The sequence below is a fragment of the Symphodus melops genome, assembly GCF_947650265.1.
Source record: "Symphodus melops genome assembly, chromosome: 21".
Lineage (NCBI taxonomy): Eukaryota > Metazoa > Chordata > Actinopteri > Labriformes > Labridae > Symphodus > Symphodus melops.
The window spans coordinates 16,733,552-16,753,541 of record NC_136711.1 but is presented as its reverse complement, the minus strand read 5'-3'; the positions used below and the strand labels follow the sequence as shown (position 1 = coordinate 16,753,541).

The 19,990-nt window shown below is 39.2% G+C and overlaps 1 long non-coding RNA gene across 2 annotated transcripts; it reads left to right on the top strand.

Moving 5' to 3' along the window:
- Nucleotides 1-2,998: 2,998 nt before the first annotated feature.
- On the top strand, nucleotides 2,999-4,491 carry LOC306842156. Of its 2 annotated transcripts, XR_013781680.1 has the most exons (3): nucleotides 2,999-3,099; nucleotides 3,396-3,492; nucleotides 4,373-4,491. It is a non-coding gene; the product is annotated as an uncharacterized lncRNA (long non-coding RNA). The 2 variants fall into 2 exon arrangements; XR_013781681.1 differs by lacking the exon at nucleotides 2,999-3,099 and having other exon boundaries at nucleotides 3,256-3,492.
- The last annotated feature ends 15,499 nt before the right edge of the window (nucleotides 4,492-19,990 follow it).

The window sequence follows — 19,990 nt, the reverse complement described above, 5'->3', positions numbered from 1 at the left end:
TGTGGATTGCATCATCACGTTGGCGGGGTTAAAATGAATAAATGACCTTCTGTGTTGTCAATGCCTTGATCAAAGGACACTTGGAAGAAGTTACACGTTTACTACAAACACAATATGTTAGCTAACTAGCTTTTGTCTCACCCTTAAGTGCCTTGTGCTATGTTGATCATTGTCGTCCCTCTACATGTGATTGAATATGGTAAAACAAAATGATTGTAACTGTAACTGAACCGTGCAACATTTCAAAGGCATAAATAAACATCCTGTTACATGATGAAATAAAAGCACATTAACCTCACTGTGCTCTGCTCACTGTTTTCTTTCTCTGCTTGCTGTGCAAGGGTTTAAAAACTAAAGGGTGTTTTTCTGTAAATATGATCAGATGTATGAGGGGACATGACTCATGAAACAATAATGTCTGATAATGCCTATGAAGAAGAGAAGAGAGTCTGAAGTGTTACAGTAATTGGATTTGGTTCGGTAAAGGAGGACTGTTGAGGAGACTCAATGGACAATGAAAGCAGAGTTTAAGGATTTCTCAAGCATCATAAAAAAACAGGCAGACGAAGAGAACTGGAACACAACAGAGATGAATCTACTTTTAAAAAGGTTCTCTGGCTGAAAATTGCACCAAAAGTAATACATTTTATGATAAGAAGAATTTCATTGATTTCCTGTTGAGGGATTAGTTCAAACTTTTAATTTATGTTGCTATTTTGAATCCAAAGTTGTCAGAGAACTATTATGTAGTAAATAGTTGAGAAGCAGCTCGCTCAGCAATGGTAATCCAAAGGTGTGGATGGTGTGAAGATTCAGCGTATTTTGTCAAACTGCCATGATAGCACACAGGAAGCAGGAAAGTGAGCGCAGAAACCAAAAAATGGTTTTCTGGGATTGTCTTAGTCCCACATATTCCTCACGGGCTCCCCTGAGGAAGTAGTGACATTTGGAAAATGACTCCCTGGATAAAGACTGACAAGAAACTCCAGGATGTCGTATAGTCATGCTTTGATCATTGCTTCTTTTGACTGCATGCAAACTTGAATGCTACTCCACACATTACACAGTATATTACAGACCTGCCTGTGTAGACAAATCCCATTTCATAATGTCTGAAGTAGTTTTGAAACATCAGAAAAAATCTCACGTATAAAAATGTAATATTTAAACATTTATACATATTTAAGACATTTTACTTGTTTATATTGAATGATTAATTATTGTCAGGACCTAAAGACAATTTCAACCAAAAACTTAAAAAGTGTATGTGGAGAAAATGACCTACCCAGCCTTGAAGGAAATACTTCAACAGCCTTTTAAATAATATGTTTAACCAATGGACACACCCCAATATAAACCCAAGCCAGGATTCAGCCCTGTTCCACACTTCCTGGTGGAGAAGGTGGAGAGCACATAGGCTGTTGAGCAACAGGTGACTGACAAGATATATTTGATGTGTAACAATAAATGTTGCTTTTTTTATTGAAAATACAGAATTTGAAGTATTTTGTAAATGTATTTTGTAATTATTCTGAAGATTGATCAGAAGTTATTCACACAAAGTGCTCGTTGCTAGTCATGCTAAGCTAACATTAACACATGGCTCTCATATTGTCAAAAACTCAAGTCCGACTAATTGAAGTAAAATCTGAATCCCCATTGTTGCGATCACAACATTGCACCTTCCTTGAGGAACTGATTCAATAAATGGTTCTTTACTGGAAGGTTCAATGACAGTGCTTGAATAACATCTGGTCATGATAAGATAAAGGGCAATCGAGTCGTGTTATTTATTGGTTCATAGATTGTTTGGGATTTGATTTGCCATCCACATTCCTGTTCCACTACAAAATGATTACGTAGTCATGTACATTTAACTTAATATGTCTGATCAAATGTATCAAATATAAATGCGTCTTTGATTTTTTGGCAATTATGTAAGTAACTTTCAAACAAAAGTTTTTGAGTTTGTTCATGGAATTCTAAATCAAGAGAATTTTTAATGAATTCAATTTAATAGAATTAGCCAGTTTTTATTTGACGAGCACTTCCTGTCATTTTGCGCCTTTTTTCTGCTTTTGAATTTAGCAGCTATCGTCTGGTTACGAAACATAAAGAAAGTGCGGATGATTTAACTCAACAATTTCATTTGGTTGACAAAGGGAAGGAGATTTATTTTATACTGTAATCAGTGCTCTCAACTTCTGGAAATTGTTTAGGGTGAGACAGATGTGGAGTGCCTAAATAATAATAAAAAAAGTAGTTAATTAAAGAATTAAATTATTAATCAAAACAACTCTATTAAGGCAGTATAGTGCACATCTGCACCATTCAACATTAGAGCAGTTTCTCTCCTCTTCTGCTCTTTTCCAAGCCCTCTCTCTCCTTACTCATCACTCTCTGTAGAAGAACGTCAATAGTAAAAGTTATTTTTTGGCCGAGTTATAATTTGCGTGAGAAATGCGAGGTATGGCGTGGGGTGTGTGAATTGCCTGAAATGTGTTTGTCTCACTCTCATTGCGTGAGAGTTGAGAACTCTGTGTAATGTTAAGAAATGAAAAAAGGAAAATCTGCGACTAAAAAACTGAAGCTTATATTTGTTCCATGGTTAGTTCACCTTAGAACTGACTATAATAACTCGTGTTTCTTCTCAGAACTGAATGTGTTGCTCTGACTCTGTAAAGTGGAGAGTAGAAAAGGTTTGAGAAGTTATATTTAAACTGCAGCTCTGACCATCACAAACAGAGCAGCGTTGAGACATTAAACATGAATGAAAATACAAATCAAAGCCACAAGAAAATATTTGTAATTGTACATCAACTAAAATGTTACAACGCTTTCTTCAGTTTCTGTTGAAGGATATCAGTGAAACATAATCATTAACTAATTGGACTATAGTCTAACATAAAATCATAACCCCCCCCCCCCCAATCAATTCCGGTAACTCCACGATCAAAAGATCTGTCTGGTCAATGGGCGGATAATTGCACAGTTTTATCTCTTATCCCCGACATAACCTGCTCCAGAGAAGGTCATTAAGAAGAAGAAAAAGCAGCAGCAGCATTTTTGTTTCAGTCTTCAGTGTTTCCGCCCTTCCAGGTAGGTATACTGTTTAAAAGTGAATACAACTAAGTTCAGATGTTTTGTAAGTTCCCAGGAACATGTTGACTGTTTGCTGAGTAGTTTGAGTGTGAATGTGGTTTCTGTTTTGTGTTTATGCTCGAGACTAATAAGAACAGTCTGTTTTGAGAGAGCCTTCATATCAGGCTTATGTTTGTCAGTTGAATATTTGCAGTAACTTGATACAGTTTAAAGAAGGATTACACTGCATGTCTATTTGTTTAAGTGTATTATTGTGTAAAATGAAAATGTAATGTGTGTTTCTCCCTTTACAGCGGTGTAACATCTCAACTCTTGTGTGTCTGCAGACACTGTTTAAGTCACACAGACTTTTTCAGCTCTCCATCCACTCTGACACACAGCACTGAACATGTAAGAAATGTTTGTTTATTCATCTGCTGTTTAAGACTTAAATCAATTTGAGTTAAGTATTAATTTGATACTGATAAGAATTGTTTGGTGATTAGATTATATTACTGACCTGAGATCAGTTTGTTGATACAGAAACCATGGCTTTGGATGGGACATAAATCCTTAAAAACTCTCCTCTTTAATTCGGGATTCTGAGGCGTTCATTCCATTCCTATAAACCTGAAAAGTTTTAATGAAACCGAAACTTGGAATTTATCACGATTTATCAGTTAATCAAATAGTCTTTGCAGATGTGCCTTCAAAACATATATTCAGAGTTTGATCATTTGGCATCTTGTACACATTCAGAATGTGTAGCAGTTTATAGTGATCTTGTTTGTGAAGGTTAACTGCCCGCCATTATTTTTCTCATAAATGCCACAAAAAATAAAATGCACACACGCTGTGCAAAATAGAGTAAACTTCTTATTCAAATCATCAATTAAATACTGAGGACATGAAGTTTTAGTATGCTAATTGTTCTCATGGGTTTCCAAATGTTATCTGCTTTAAGTGTCTGAGGCAGGAATGTTACCTGGGAAGTTGCAAACATTCCTAAAACTGAAGTAATCTGTTTTTTTTTAATAAATAAAACACTCCCTGGAAAGTAAAGATCAGAACGGATGAATCTCAGCATTCACTGACACAGCAGGAGCGGCCATGTCTCATCCAAAAAAAAAAAATCCCAGCATCAAGACATTGGTGACTGGGTGTTATTGTTGTAGGTACAGTCTGTATTGTGAAGCCATAGAGTTTTGGATTCAGCAAACCATGCCGCTCATATCTGGCATGTTTACCGTAAAATGTTTACAATCTTTTTTTTTTTTTCTTGGTTCCACAGATCTAAACCCCCTGACCTACGTCCATTATATTCCTGCTACTTTTTGTCGAAACACCCAGGCAACATGGGAAAAGGTGAAAGCGAAAATTACCCTGACACGGTCCAAAGTCAGCCTCAAAGTCAAAAAGAGGAGACGAGCAGTACGAGCTCAGAGATCAAGTGCCTGACATGTCTGTGGTGCTGCCAGTGCTGCCTTTTGACCTGTAACCTTTTCCTCAACTGTGTGGAATGCATCGCCATGTAGGCGGGTTAAAATAAATTAATTTGGTGCCTTGTGCTATGTTGATCATTGTCGTCCCTGTACATGTGATTGAATGTGGTCCAACAAAACTATTGGAAATGTAACTTGACCGTATAACATTTCAAAGGCATAAATAAATAAAATAAATGCACATTAACCTCACTGTGCTCTGCTCACTGTTTTCTTTCTCTGCTTGCTGTTGAAGGGTTTAAAAACTAAAGGGTGTTTTTCTGTAAATATGATCAGATGTATGAGGGGACATGACTCATGAAACAATAATGGTTGATAATGCCTATGAAGAAGAGAAGAGAGTCTGAAGTGTTACAGTAATTGGATTTGGTTCGGTAAAGGAGGACTGTTGAGGAGACTCAATGGACAATGAAAGCAGAGTTTGAGGATTTCTCAAGCATCATAAAAAAACAGGCAGACGAAGAGAACTGGAACACAACAGAGATACATTTAGTTGGTCTTGTTGCTGGTTAAAGTTTGCATCAACCTACCTTCAACCTTTAATCAATAGGATTCAGTAAGACATTTTATGACATTTGATGATAAGATGTTGAGACACTAAGACTTTTAATTCATGTTGCAATTTTGAGTCCCATGTTGTCCAAGAACTGATATGAAGAAATTGTTTAGAAGCAGCTAGCTCAATTTTGGTAAGCCCCAAATTACCTCATTTAGGGTTAGGGTTATACATATACATATCTTAATCCAATTCAGCCTATTGAGTAAAACTGCCACAATAGCACACAATTTAAATAGTTGAAACGTACATGTCTTTTTTGTTACAGATAAGTAAGCAGGAAAGTGAGAGCAGAAACCTAAAAATGTTTTTTTCTGGGTTCGTCTTAGTCCCCCCTGTTCCTCACGGGCTCCCCGTGAGGAAGTACTGACATTTTGAAAATTACTCCCTGGATAAAGACCGACTAGAAACTCCATGATGTCCTATATGCTTTGATCATCTCGTGCATTGCTTCTTGTGCCTGCATGCAAACTTGAATGCTACTCCACACATTACACAGTATATTACAGAGCTGCCTGTGTAGACAAATCCCATTTCATACTGTCTGAAGTAGCTGTGAAACGTCTCACGTCATCATTTCTGAGAATGATTTATAAGTCGCTCATCATCCCCTTCTGCATTTCATTATTTCATTTCCTTTTTTATTTCCCTCTTACTATATCGTATTTCTCTCATTCTCTTTCCATTCTGTCGCCGCCTCTCGTGTGGCGCTGTGTCAGCGTGCATCACAATACAGGGGTGACATTTCAAGCAGACAGATTAGGGCTCCTCTCCAATTAATTTTGCTTTCCCTCCCGCGTTAAATACACAATCAACCAAAGGCAAAATGTCAGTGAAACAAACGAGGAGCCGCCATGTGGCTGACAATTACCGCCAAGCACCTCAGAAATGCCAATATGTTAAAGTGGAAGCAGTGTGTGAGATGAATGGGGACAAACGGCGTTCTTTGAGGGGCCTCATAGTTGCACACGCAGCAGGGAAACAGGCATGTGTGTGGGTATCCAATCCCAGACAACACTTAAGAAAAGGTCACGTTCATTGAGGTTAGAAATTTAAGTTGTAACATAAATGGTAAAGTAATAGAAGACAAATGATATAAATGATCTTGCTCACAAACCAAACAATGCATTTTCCTCAATTGTCTGATTTTGAACGAATCATTTCAATCATTATATCCCTTACTTATAACCTGTTATAAGTTACTCTATCAAGTCTTCCTCTTTTGAGTTATCCCTATCACACATGTAAAAGCTTTCAGTTGAGCTCCATCAATGGTCTGAGCCATGCTTTCTTTATATAGGCGCGTAAACAGGCCCTGCTTTCATTACACCTCTGTAATTTTACATTCCATCAGCATAGTAGTGTGTGATTTTAAACTCCGTTATGGCGTTGCAGAAGCACAAGAGACACACAGCTGGAGTTTTCCATAAACCCACTCAGGCCTGAACACACAGAGGTCTTTTCCGTCCTGCCGGCTCTGAAATTTTCCAGTGATCCTGACTCACCCTCTACCTTAGACCTCTAATACTACCAACTGTGATGGTGGATTACCAGTGCACCAACTTGGTCCCGCCCATCATGCCTCCATGTCATTTATATAAAGTGTGACATTGCGGGGGCGTACTTGTCCTGCCTTGAACTGGTGACCCAAAGAGGAAGCTGCTTGATAGAAGCAATTCTAAGATAAGAATTTAATAGGTAATGATTTATTTTATTTTTTTTCTATAGTCTGATTCTATTGGATTAAGCTGGCTCAAATCTTGACTTCTATTTTTTCTCTGATATTGCTGCAGATGTAATGCCTTACAGGTTTTGGAAGTGGAGCAGGCAAATGCACACATCATATACAAATCAGTTTGTATGACACAAATAATGTGTAAAGCAGTCTCCAAGGGTTTGCTTTGGAAACAACAATGCTTGTTTAGGCCACACACTTACATGGAAACTGTCTCACAATGAGTGTAAATTGGAAAAATATCCTCACATATTTGTAGAATTTAAAAGAATAAAAGTTTAAATAAAATCTAAAATGAGCCGATTAACACAATTGACAATGACTTCAGTTTAGTTTACTTTGAACATGTAAACATAAAAGAAAGAAGAGAGCAGTGGTTTGGTGGGCGAGGAATATTTAGTCTTGTAGTAAACCAAATCTACTTCAACGAGAAGTAATTCACAGTGAGCGCGAGCAGGATATGAAGCTGCTCCTGTTGTGAACAAACTGCTGCTCTCACCTGTGATACCAGATCTGTTGCTGCAGCTCTAAGCTATCAACACCTCCCTGCTCAATTTCTCAAAAGGCTTAATGTGCCAACTAAGGAGGTGAAACACACCTACTTATTTCATTTCCAACCCTAAAGAAGACAAATAAAGAAACTCAATCAGGCGTGCAAGCTGCTAGCAGCTTAGATTAAAAAAATTTTTTTCAAAAACTGCTTTTCAGGTTTGGCGCAAAGAAACTGTGCTGTTCATGTTTTTTTTGTTGCCAATACAAACAGCCAGCTCTGCCTGTGATTAATATTGCCTTTAGCCATTATTAATATGAAATGTTGTACACATGCTGAATTGATAGTTCATTAAACTAATAGAATGATCTGACAGAGGGACATGATACTTTATTTGGATCAATGTTCTTCATAGCTTCTGGTCATGGTCAAGTGCCAAGATAGTGTAATGTTTTAGAAACACTAAATCATTGAAATTTATGAAGATTGGTAATGAAAATGGCCCTGAATCCAGCTTGTGGCAATTCCTGTTTTTTAAAGTGTATTTAATCTCAACACTTGCACACAACAACTCCACCAACCATTTTTGGATTGACTCCCAGTTCACCTTCCCATGAAAGCCCAAATTACCATCTGTTTTCAGAGACGAGAAGCACAGAATCAATAAGCACTTATTGACTTGGTCTCACTCTTGAGAAAAGGAATTACATGCCATATTACATAAAAAGGTCTTTTCACCGTTATTCCCCCTGTAATAGATCTTAAAAGTGCACCCTACCATAAAGCTACTATAATGCAATTTGATCCTGCCTATTAACAGGTTCCCTTATGAACCGAATGCTAGGGAGCTCTGTGAAGGTATAACATGGAACTTTCAGAGTAGATGTCCCGTAGATGTTGCATTATAGAACAAGTCAGACCAAAGCTCTTCCCCCCACATGGTAGCAGGGCTAAGACGAGAAAGAGTTCTCTAAACAAGCAGAGTGTCATCCTGTCAGCGTGAACACAGACCAACAGAACAACAAACCCAGCGCTAGTTTGACTTTGACTATATCTTTAATATTGATTGCTCTTTAAAGAAGCACTTGTGCTTGATATGGGAAAACTTGGGAGAATACAATCTCACGGACAAAAGAGGGAAAGTGGAAGGTAAACCAAAACAGTAAGCAAGCTAACAAGCTAGCCAACTTGTTAGCTAGCTTGTACGTCCTGCGCTCATGACTGTAACTGGCGGAATTTTTTATCAAGGTGAATGGATGAGAACAAACTTTTTAGGAAACCACTTGATTTAAACGTAAATTATTGTCCAACCTGAAGTGCTGGGTGAGTCAATTTAATTTTCTTTAAGGTGTTCAGGAAATATTACACCACACATACAAATTCAGGTGCAGATTTGGCTAAGTAGTCAGACTGCCCATCCCATGTACAAAAGCTTTAGCCTTTGAACTGTCAGCCTAGAAATCTCTTTTTAATTAATGAGAACATTGAAATATCCAAACTCCTAATTTATACAGAACCCCTATCCACAATTCAATTTACCCAGAAACCTTGGGCACTTGTCTAGACTCTGTCTAGCACTCCCCTCCTCCTCTTAAACATTTTTTTCCCTACTTCTTTTACTGCCACCATGAAAATGAAAGGGGGTGGGGGGGTGATGAAAATGTTAGTATATTCCCTGTTTGTGTGTGTTGTAGAGAGAAAGTAAAGGGGAGACCGAATGGAAGGTATGAGTGGGGGAATGAGACAGAGAAAGAGATGAGATTTGTGATCTCATCTGTTCACCCGGGGCCTCTCTTCAGAGCAGCTCCTTACTGTCGTCAATCATCTCCATCGCGACATCTTCAAACTCAGATGGATGGGAGGCTCTGATGCATTTCAAATACACATGATGCACACTTGAAGAGATAATGTGTGGAAGTCGCTCACCTTCTCTTGGACTTGATTACAGCCCTGAGGTAAGGGTTTAAACACTACCACTTATTAGCAGTGGCCTTCATTGTGAACAAAGGTCTTCTTGACAAAGTGAGATCGAGGCAAAACCCATGTGACCCAGATACAGAAAAATGACATCTTCGTTAGTCATCTCTTCCTTTGAACTACCATTTATTCAGCGCTAATTAGGAGATTGTGAGCTTAGATTACCTTCAGACTGGGTACATCGGGAAACGTTTAATATCCCAGTTTTAAATTAGGTTACGAGCCAATCATTTTCTTTGCCAAGCTGACATGTCACAGGTGTGCCATAATGCCCTCATAATGAATTAATTTGGGCTGTTTTGTTCAGTAAATAAATATATTTAATATATTTTTCCATATTGAACGGTCACAAAAAATCCATTGCTTCCAGCATCAGGACTGCACACAATATGCCCACTTGTGTCTCTCTCTGATGCTCGGCTTCATCATCTCATGGCGAGTCTCATGACCACAGAAGCCCTCCAGCATGGAAAATATCTGTCATTGTTGCGCATTTGGCTTCATCTTGTATGAGCACTTGCATCAAGTTTCACAACTTTGGTTATCATACGTCAATAAACTAATAGGGATCAGTCCAAATTGGGAGGGGTTGCTGGTATCCCCCCCTCAATATTTAATTCATTATTTGAGCCATTTTCACGGGCAGCGTTCCACTTTGCGCTGCTCTCTGCGTTAAGACAGACATGCTCGCATGACGTCCGCCCAATGACTGCAACGACTGATGTAAGACCAGAAAAACAGAAAGTCTACGATCCCTGGCTGGTTCGGCCTGGAATGGGTCGATGGATTAGAAATCATCCGAACCCCCTGGATGGCCACCCTGCCCTTGCTGTGATGTAATACATTGCTGTAGCACGAATAAACCATGGACAATCTATATAAAGGGAGGTCAGCAGCTGGTTTTTTTTGTCTGTTTGGCAGAAAGCTCTGGGAGATGCCCTTGGCTGCATTACAACAAGAACAAGGTTTCTGTACGTTGCATTTTTTTCCCTTCCAGCAGACAAACAAAGCTGATGTAATCCTCAGCTTCCCTAAAGCCTGATCAGAACAAGTGAGGGTCAGTTGGACCAGACCGAGGAAACACACCCGCTGTATCATTGGTGTTACAATTGCTCTCTGCAGGATAAGCTGGGCTGCTTTAGCCACATTTTCACATCCGAGACCAGCACTTTAACAACCGGCTTTGTTTCTCAACCTGAGGGATTGTGGGAGGACGATTCAGCGTATACTTTTCAACATTTTTCGGGTTATTTTCTTGAAACTCTGACAAGCCTTGTCTTTTAGCTGACGGCCTTTACAGCACTTTACTTTGTCAGCATAATTCACTGCCATTAGAAAAAGCAACAAAAAAGGTCACCCAAGGCCCATTCTAGGAGGTAAGACGTGCTTTCACTCAATCGTTATATAAAAGAGGCTTGAAAGAGCCATGAAGTCGAAAAGAAAAACCTTGATTTTAGCAAAACACTGTAGACATTTCCACCCTTTTTTTCCAGTCTCTGTTTGTGGTAGTAGATGGCTGTCATTGACAGCAGAGGATTGCAGCTTTTTCGACAAGTAAGTTGTAAAATCTGTGACTTGTAGGGCTGAAAATGTGTCTTTTCCCCATTATGTCTTCTAAAAGTTGTCATTCTCTTCTACATATGCGTAGCCTAACCCTAACCACTTTTATACGTGGTTAGGGTTTTTCGCAATTCCATTGTTAGCCAAAAAAAAAAAAAGAATTTCTTTGCAGACATTGCACGTTCTTTTGGTTCATGATGACTGTATACTGCTGATGACCTGATTGGCTGCTACAACTTCTATTATCAGTCATATTATCAGTCATTGCTCTGCTTTTTTTTAAATAACTAATATGATATCTTTAGGATTCGAGTGGAATATGAGTCTCCCATTTCCTTTAGTTTGCCATCCGTTCATCCTTCCCTCTGTCTTTCTGCATCGTTCTCTTTCTGCCTTTCTCCGACATTCCTTATCCAGTCGTGGCAGATGGCTGAACAACAACCTACACTGACTGCTTTTTTAATTGACTTTAAAATCTCTAACAACATGAATGAGTCCAATCTTGACCTAAACCTTTAACATTAAATAACAATGAAATAAATAAAACCCATTTAGTGTCTTTTAAAGTCAACAGTGCCATTAAAAACAAAAATCAAAAACCCATTTAGATTTCACCAACAAATGAAAATGAAAGAAATGAAATGAAAAATTCCCTCCAAAAAAGATCACTTGTTTGGAGTTTTTTTTTTTTTTTTATAAAAAGGAGTCCAGCTGTTCCAAAATTAATTTGCCAAGAAAACATCAGAGAGATTCCCATCAGAGGTGAGTGTGTCCAACACTCCTTGAACAGAAGATGAATTCCACTTGAGGTGAAATCTGATGAATGCAGTTTCAGGCGCGCCACTCATAACAGCACTTACAATTGCTTATTAGTTTGAGCTTTTTTTTATTGCTTGTTTTTTTGCTGTTATTTTTTAATTTGTTTGCCTGTGATACTCAATATGAACGCTTCATTTTGATTAAAAAAAAAAGAAGAGAAATGATTGCTTGGTCCAGATTCCTTTGCCGTTATATAATCTCAATATCATTCAAAACCACACAGCAATCAGAATTTGTAATTCTTAAGAAGTGCCTTTGTGCTAAATGTTGATATAATAAGGACTTTTGGAAATGTTTCACACACTCTAATCTTGAAAAGGGAGAGGACGCTGTGAACTCTTGTACTCCATTTCTCATTTCCCCAGCAGTCTCGGCCTGTTGAAGGAATGATACCATTTGGGAATAGCTCTAACTACAGCCAAGATTATTGCTTCTTCACTCGTACTCGGCATTGTTAGCCTTCTGATACAGCGATTTAAAGATGTTACGTAACTATGAGGCCAAAAAATAAAGACTCCCAGAATAAGAAGAACCTTGCAGACCATCAAATCAGATATGACGCACTAAAAGCTTTAAAGCAATTATAGACTGAGTTTCACATTCTTCAAACATGTTATAATGTCTCCTGCCATTTTAAAGCTGTTTCAAAATGGATCTGTGAATGATCTGGAAAAACTAGATATAAAAGCATGTCATTGATATTAACATTACAGTACAATGACCCAACTTGTTTGAAATCATCCATGGAGAGTTAGAATAAGATGCAGGGAATTCCATGACGTAAAAACTAACTCATAAATGACAACACAGAGTGGAGCGTTCTGTTATTTGTGGCTTTGCCGAGTTTGGGCGATACACTGTTTTAAGAAAGCACGGCACAAGAGCCAAAAAAAAGTAGTGCTCCCCCTGCTGACTGGCTGGCGTATAACTCATAAACCCCGCCTCCTCCATGTTAACAGAAGGGACAAGGGACAAATTTTGACATTAAAATACATTTTAATCAAACACAGATTCTGTCGTGATGGCTGTATTAAACTGTGTAGTTTGTGAAGTGTGTATAATGTCATGATTGAAAGCTCTGTGGACAAATGTGACTCCCGCAGATTTATTTACCAGATGGGCAGAGTAAAAGGGAACATCGAGAGGACACCTAACAAAAACTAACACAAGTGTTATTGAACTTTCAATTATTGATTTGCAATGGTTCTGTCGTAGTCAAAACAAGAACACCTAGTTAGCTTTAGAGCTGTAAAATAAAAAGGACCTTGATTTCGTCAGCTGCTGTTTAAAGAATCTGCTTTGTAGTGGTGAAACGGATCACGTTTGATCAGCGGTCCTTTCGCATCAGCTCGTTTCGGGCCATCCTCTACAGAAACCCTTGATCATTTTAACATATGTTTATCTGGAGAAAATACTGCATATCCATGAAGTGTATGAATATTAAATTGCTTGGATGAGCTCATGTTTTCCTTTTGATTAAAGATTGCTTAGAGTGCTACAGCCTTCAGTATTATTTGTCATTAAATATCATGTCATTCATATTGCATTGCCACAACCCCAAACACGACTATGTTGTTTTTTTTAAAGGTTTGTAGGATAGCATGTAAAGAGAAACTGAGTGAATAGATTGCCAGGTTGTTGAGATAAACCAGAGAGTTGTAATCAAATGTACATCCAGGGATTCAATGTCAAGTGTTTTTCTTTGGGTTTTCTCTTTAATCATTTACTAGTTTCATTTAATTCTGGGTTTTATAGTTTAGCAACTGTGATATGAGCATCCTTAAATAACCAGTCTACAGAGAAACACAGATATGTACACACCTGAAACTCTGCAAATGAAATCCATGACCAGAGTCGGGATACAGCTGATAAAAAAGTTTTGCATGCAGTGGCTGATACATTAATGATGGAAGATTTTGATTTTATTTTAGCTTTTGCATACCAAGTTGTCTCTCAAACGTGTTCCCAACTGAGGTCAGAGGCATTTGGACACAATAGGGACGTTGCTTTGAGATCGAGAGGTGTGCATATTCTGCCAAAACAAAGTGAGAGTGAAAGATTGAGATACAGTGATAAAATCATTGATGCAGACAGATAAAATGCAAACCGGCTGTCTCTGCAGATATGGCAGGAATATGTTGTGTAATTAATTCTCCATGGAGATATTAAAATGATGATCATTATAAGTGTCAATAAATTCCAATCAAAGCTCCGGTGAGGAATTTTTAGCTGCTTATGAAAAAGACAGAAATTAATACGGATGTCCTTTTAGATCCTACCAAAGCAAACAAGACCATTAGAGAGGATGGGTTATTTGTATGCATTTTTTTTAATGCCAGTCCCATCTGCACCAAGGTAGTTATTTGTAGGTTGCACATTAAACATTTAAAAAATAGAAAGGATAGATTTTGTCGGACTTCATTTCATGTAAGGACAAGATCCCATTTTTGGGAGATGGCTGTTTTTTGTCGTCAGCCTGGATTTGCCTGAAAGATGTCTGCCTGTAAAAAGGCAGTTTTTTTTCTTGCCACTGTAACTTTTGCTTGAATGTTGCTCATGATGGATTAAGCTTGGTCTTTGTAACATAGCAATAAGTGAGGTCCTTTACCTGCTCTATTGTGTTATTAAATAACAAAGAGTAAGGTCTTTTACCTGATTCGGAAAATTGTCTCGAGACAACCCTTGTTGTGAATTGGTGCTATATAAATAAAAATTGATTGATTGATTGATTGGTTGATTGATAAGTGAAAATATATAGCAACCCATTTGGCAAAAATGGGTTGCTGCCAAAAACCTAAAAGATCATCACAGGAGCTTTGTGTCAAGGAAAGGGGAGGTAGCAAAAAGCTACTGCAGCCCTTCCTCCAAGTCCTATTTTAAACTTTGTGCACTCGGAGATGCGTCAGGTTTTTTGTTTTGTTTTTTCCATAAAATTACTGTAAATGGCTCCAAACTGCCATCTTTGGACCAATGAACATAATTTGTAGTACATTTAAGCTGTTTTCAGAATGTGCTACATGCTACATGAGGCGCTGCAGTCAACAGATTGGGGCCCCAGGCCAGTATGGGCCCCTCAAAGGCTGACAATCTTTGAAACCACAGCCTTGCCTCAAATTGTGCAAATATTGCGACGACAGTAAATCTGCCTAAATCTGACAGCACAGACTCGCAATGCCCTGCGAAAGCATCACAAACATTATTCCTGTGAAAACCAACATTTGTCAATTCAAAAAAATTATCTGTCTGAGAGTGGAAAAAAAATTGAAGAAAATTTATTGGAATGGGTCCCCGATGAACCTTTGCCTAGGGCTCCAACAGACCCTCAAATCACCCCTGTACATGCTAATCACTGCAGTATATCAATACAGGTACAATGCATACTGTACATTACATCATGCTTTGATTTTTCTAGTTTATAAATACCTCATTGTTATTCATGGCGTCAGTCCTTTTGTTTCCTGGGGCGCATTATTACCTCAAAAATTTAACATGTTGTTTTTGTGTTTGAGGGGCAGCACAGTAAGCCAACACTCGCAGCAGTCTGGATGGCGGCCTGGTTCAGTAGAGCCGTGGAAAGTGACCTTCTCCGAAGTATATTTTACACAAGGCCCCTCGGCGGCCCCTCCGTTCCAGCTGGAACACTGTACCGTGCGACAGATGCCACATTAAGCAGCGCTCGTCTCTGCCATCAACCTGCCTCTGAAATCCCTCCACTCTGACTCTGCGATGGCCTCTCCGCTGGACTCTTAGGCATCGTATTTGTGTGTGTGAATGTGTCTGTGTGCAATAACCAAAGAGGTAAGAGTCTTGAAGGCTCGTCCCATCAGAGTCATATTGGACATGTGTGCGAATGTTTGCTCTCTTTCACTTATTAAGGCTCTTCAAACACTTATCTCTCTCCAAAGTCCTGATGTTTTCCCTCATCTCATCCCCGGCTGAAATGATCCGTGTGCGCTTTAGAGATAATGGTAGGGTAATTCTGTTTCACTGCTGATACGTTTCAGCCTCACATTGCACAATTAGGGTTTCATAACAAAACAATAAAAGTGTACTCTGGTAGCATCGCGGTACCGTCAAGAGATTTTAAACTCATTTTCGCTTGCCTGACCAAAACACATTAATATCAAAATATCCTCCACAAAATGCCTTTTTTTTTTCCTTTTTCTTTTTTTTTTAGTAAAAGGTTACTGTGTGGAACTGTATACCCTTGAGCAAAACTATGACAAATGACCGAATTCTCTGAGAGCAACCACCACTTAGCCAGCTGGCTTATGTGTTCTCTGGAGATTTTTTTTTTTTTACGTGATTCTGTTTGAAACGAAAAACGAAAAAAAGTTGGAACGCCGATTCTTTTAATTCACAACAGGTATAGCTTCCATCGTTTGCTTCTTCACATCCAACATTTGTCAGTGACATTATGTTACGTTACATGCCATTTGTTGTTCAGATTTGATTGATATGAAACAAGAGAAGATAATCCACTAAATAAGATGACAATGAGTAAACTAAGTGATGAAGGGCACACTATGTTTTGGGGGACAGGACCAAATATCAACATGCTATACACCAATGTCTTGACTGATAATTTGTGTGTGTAATCCATGGTTCAGTTCTCAAATCACTCATGTCAAATATCAATCATTTGATTTCAAAGAAGGTGTTCTAAACTTTCCTTTGGTTAGACAGCAAGTCACACATCACAAACACATACACACATACACACACACACACACACACACACACACACACACACACACACACACACACACACACACACACACACACACACACACACACACACACACACACACACACACACACACACACACACACACACACACACACACACACACACACACACACACACACACACACACACACACACACAAAATCCTCTTGGCAAATAAGCTGAAAGCCCATCAATTGTAAAATAGCTTAAATCAATTTAGAGTGGATGTACTTTAAAGTTTAATTCAGGGCTGTAAATGTGTCTTAATCCATGACCTGGGGTCGGTCGAAACTTTAACCCGATTATTATTTATGAATGACCCTGAATACCCCTGGCCACAGTGACAAGTTAAAGGTTTTTTGGCGAGGCAGCAGATAGTAAATATTGATTTTACTCTTTCTGGCTCTTTTCCTTTGATTCACCGCGTGTAATGTGGAGTCTTTTCAGGAAGTGTGACGTGTCACGAGCAGCCAGACATGCAGTATTATTAGCCAGGAGTCTGGCTAATGCCTAAAGCCACCACAGAGTGTGATTACGCTTGCCCCTGCAGTTCAAAACAGATGCTCTTTACCATCACTGGCAACATAGTGGAGCCTGCGGCAGGCAGCTATTTTGGGTAAATTAGTAAAGACAACAGTTGCTCCCCAGGTTGACGCTGCCATGCTGAGGTGCGGTGCAAGGCGACAGAGTGGAAAACACAGACTCAACCTGGGCAGCACAGCGCTGCGGGCGTTTGTCATTTGGAGGTTCTCCAGCAGACAGGTGGCTGCTGTGGTCAACTGCTCCCAGTGCACCTCATCTTGGTAATTAGCCATTCAGCTTGAGCGTGCTCGAGAAGAAGGCCGGCATTGACAGAGACAGCTTGCTGTGGACGCATTTACACTTATTGTTAATACATACAGTATACCGGTATACTGTTTTACATGCAGCTACGTACTCAGTGGTGGAAGAAGTTACGCTCAGTGAATTCCAAATGCGAAGTCGAATTTGGCATCCCAAGGTCAACCATTGGAGCAGCGTGTTCGGTTGAATTAGTTAAACACAACACGTTAATGTATCCTTTATCGAGATATCAGGATGTCTGGAGAGGCGAGTGTTCAGTTGCAGCTATGAGTGACTCTCCATTTGTCTATGAAAGGCAACAAGGGTACAGCAGAGCTTCACCAAAGCCAAAAGATAAGTTCCACTTTCGTGATTGTTTCCAAAAAATGGTTCGTCTTTGTCGATTGGCCCCCCATTTGTTGTTTCTGTCTGCGGAACTTTGGAAAAAGTGCATCAGCTGTGTTTACCAGCTTTATGCATCTTTGTACTGCGTTTACCTTATGCTCATGGGATGCTGCTGAGGGTCTGCAACCCAACAAGAAAGTGAAAGTACATTAGCTTGTAGTAAATATAACAGCCTCTGCTTTCAAGGAGACAAAAGTTCAGTCAGTTGACGGGCATCTTTTTTTCTCACTCAGCTCTGGTTCATTTAAAAGGCTTGATTACCGATAGTATGCTATTGTGCTCATATTCAGCATTAAATACTAATTATATCTAATTGGCCGGTCAAACCCCAGCAACCCCTCCAGCACTACATAAAAGTGCTGACCTCTAGCAACAACAGCACACACCCAGTAGTGGTAATGAGCTGCCATTACCCACAGCATTATCCTAATGATGACTTTTGTGTGCCCTTTTGGCTGCCTGAAGTTTTGAGATGTTTCTTTTTATTATTATTTTTTTTTTCCTTCCTGTCCTTCCTTTCTAAAAAGAAAGGACAGCATCTATAGATGAAAATTGGGAAACAAGAGAGAGAGAGAGAGAGAGAGAGAGAGAGAGAGAGTGCGGGATGACATGGTGGAAAGGAGTCTTCTGGATTTGAACCTAGGCCGCCAACCTTTTTGACTTAAGCCTCTTTACATGAGCCATGCAAGCTAACCAAATGTGGGGTGTTTTAAGAAGCTTGACGCGGTCAATGGAACAGGGTCAAGTTTACAGTTTCTTCAGAGGCGGAAGTTCTCTGGGTGATTTTGTGGATAGTCTTGGTTGAGTCAGTCAGCGTTGATGGGCCGTAAATGGGGAAGGGGAATTATGTAAATGGCAACCTGGCTGGCGCAACTCTATTGGGAAATCAGGTGGCCATTTGAATATGCAACCCCAGGGCCAACACTCTTAATTCCTTTCCCCTCAACATGCCACAGAAGGAGAAAGGAAGTGACAAAATGGCAAGGAGTGCACGGGCAAGAATTTGCATTTTAATGTGCCTGTCGGAATCACTTTGGATAAGAGCTAGGAATATGAGAGACCACACCACCCAAAGGGTCGGCACCAAACAACCTATAATAGCCACCATCCACAAAACAATCCGTCGAGTGAGGAAGTTGTTAGGAAATAGACATAGTAGGGTATCAATTTTGTTAAGAGACGGTAAATTGAGAAACCTCACTACGAATAAAAGCCCAGGTGGCAACGTTGAACACTTCTTATTTAAAAACTTTTCTGTAGCTTTAAACAGAAACTAAACAACAACAACAACCTTGAAAATCCCCGAAGGTTAACATTTATAATTTTATGCGATGACAGTCTAATTATAGAGATTGTTTTCCTGAAGGACTATTGAATTTGTAACGTCTGGAATAAAAAACAATTCCCAAAGCAACAACTGTGAAGACAAGATGTTTAAAGGACTTAAACAATGCACACAATGATCATTATTTTCAGCCTTTTGTACCTATACTATGCAAATACGTCCATTCCTCAAATCAGAAACAATCGAGAAACATCGTTTTTTTTCTTTTTTTTCTCCAATGAGATGAAGTTTTCAATTTGAAAACAGCTGCCTTGGAGCTCAACTTCACTCAGTTGCTCTCTGTTATTGCTGCTTAATGTCCTCAATCACATTGTCATTTAGCAGAAGGTTAGTTGAGTATCGAACGCCTTGATTAAATCAGTTCAATTTTACTCCCAGCCGTTACACAATATCTTTCTACCTATCGATGAGTGTGTGTCGCGCCATGGCAGACGCAAGGGCACTGAGTGAGTGGCTCTTAGCCACTTCCACTGTCAGGGTGCAGCCAGCCAGCCGGCGAGTCAGACGTCAGGATGCTATTGAGAAACCGGAGTCATTCTACAGGGATGCATCGTTGTGGCTAATTCACTCCATCGATGGAGCCGTTTTGTGCTTTCAAGGTCCTCCTTATAGTACAGCTTAATGAGTCTGCAGTCTCCTTGGATTACTAAGCAGCTGCACAGGTTGCCTCTGTCTGTCAATAGCTTGAATATTTAATAAATATAATTCACTGAATTACGTTAACCTTGGGTGACGCTTTTTTTTTTTACCCATTTGCTGTACATATCAATTTCCCTATCTCTTACTTAACTTCTCCTGTGCTATATTCTTAGTGTTATACCCCTTAGTTTTGACTCTAAATCAAGGTCGCACTAAAGAAGTGTATAAAGCAAAACTAAATAAAAACAGTTTCAATGCTGTGTCAGAGTCCAAGGGTTCCACCTTCAGCAACGTCTACCATCACTGATGGAAGTGTTCAGTGTTAACAGA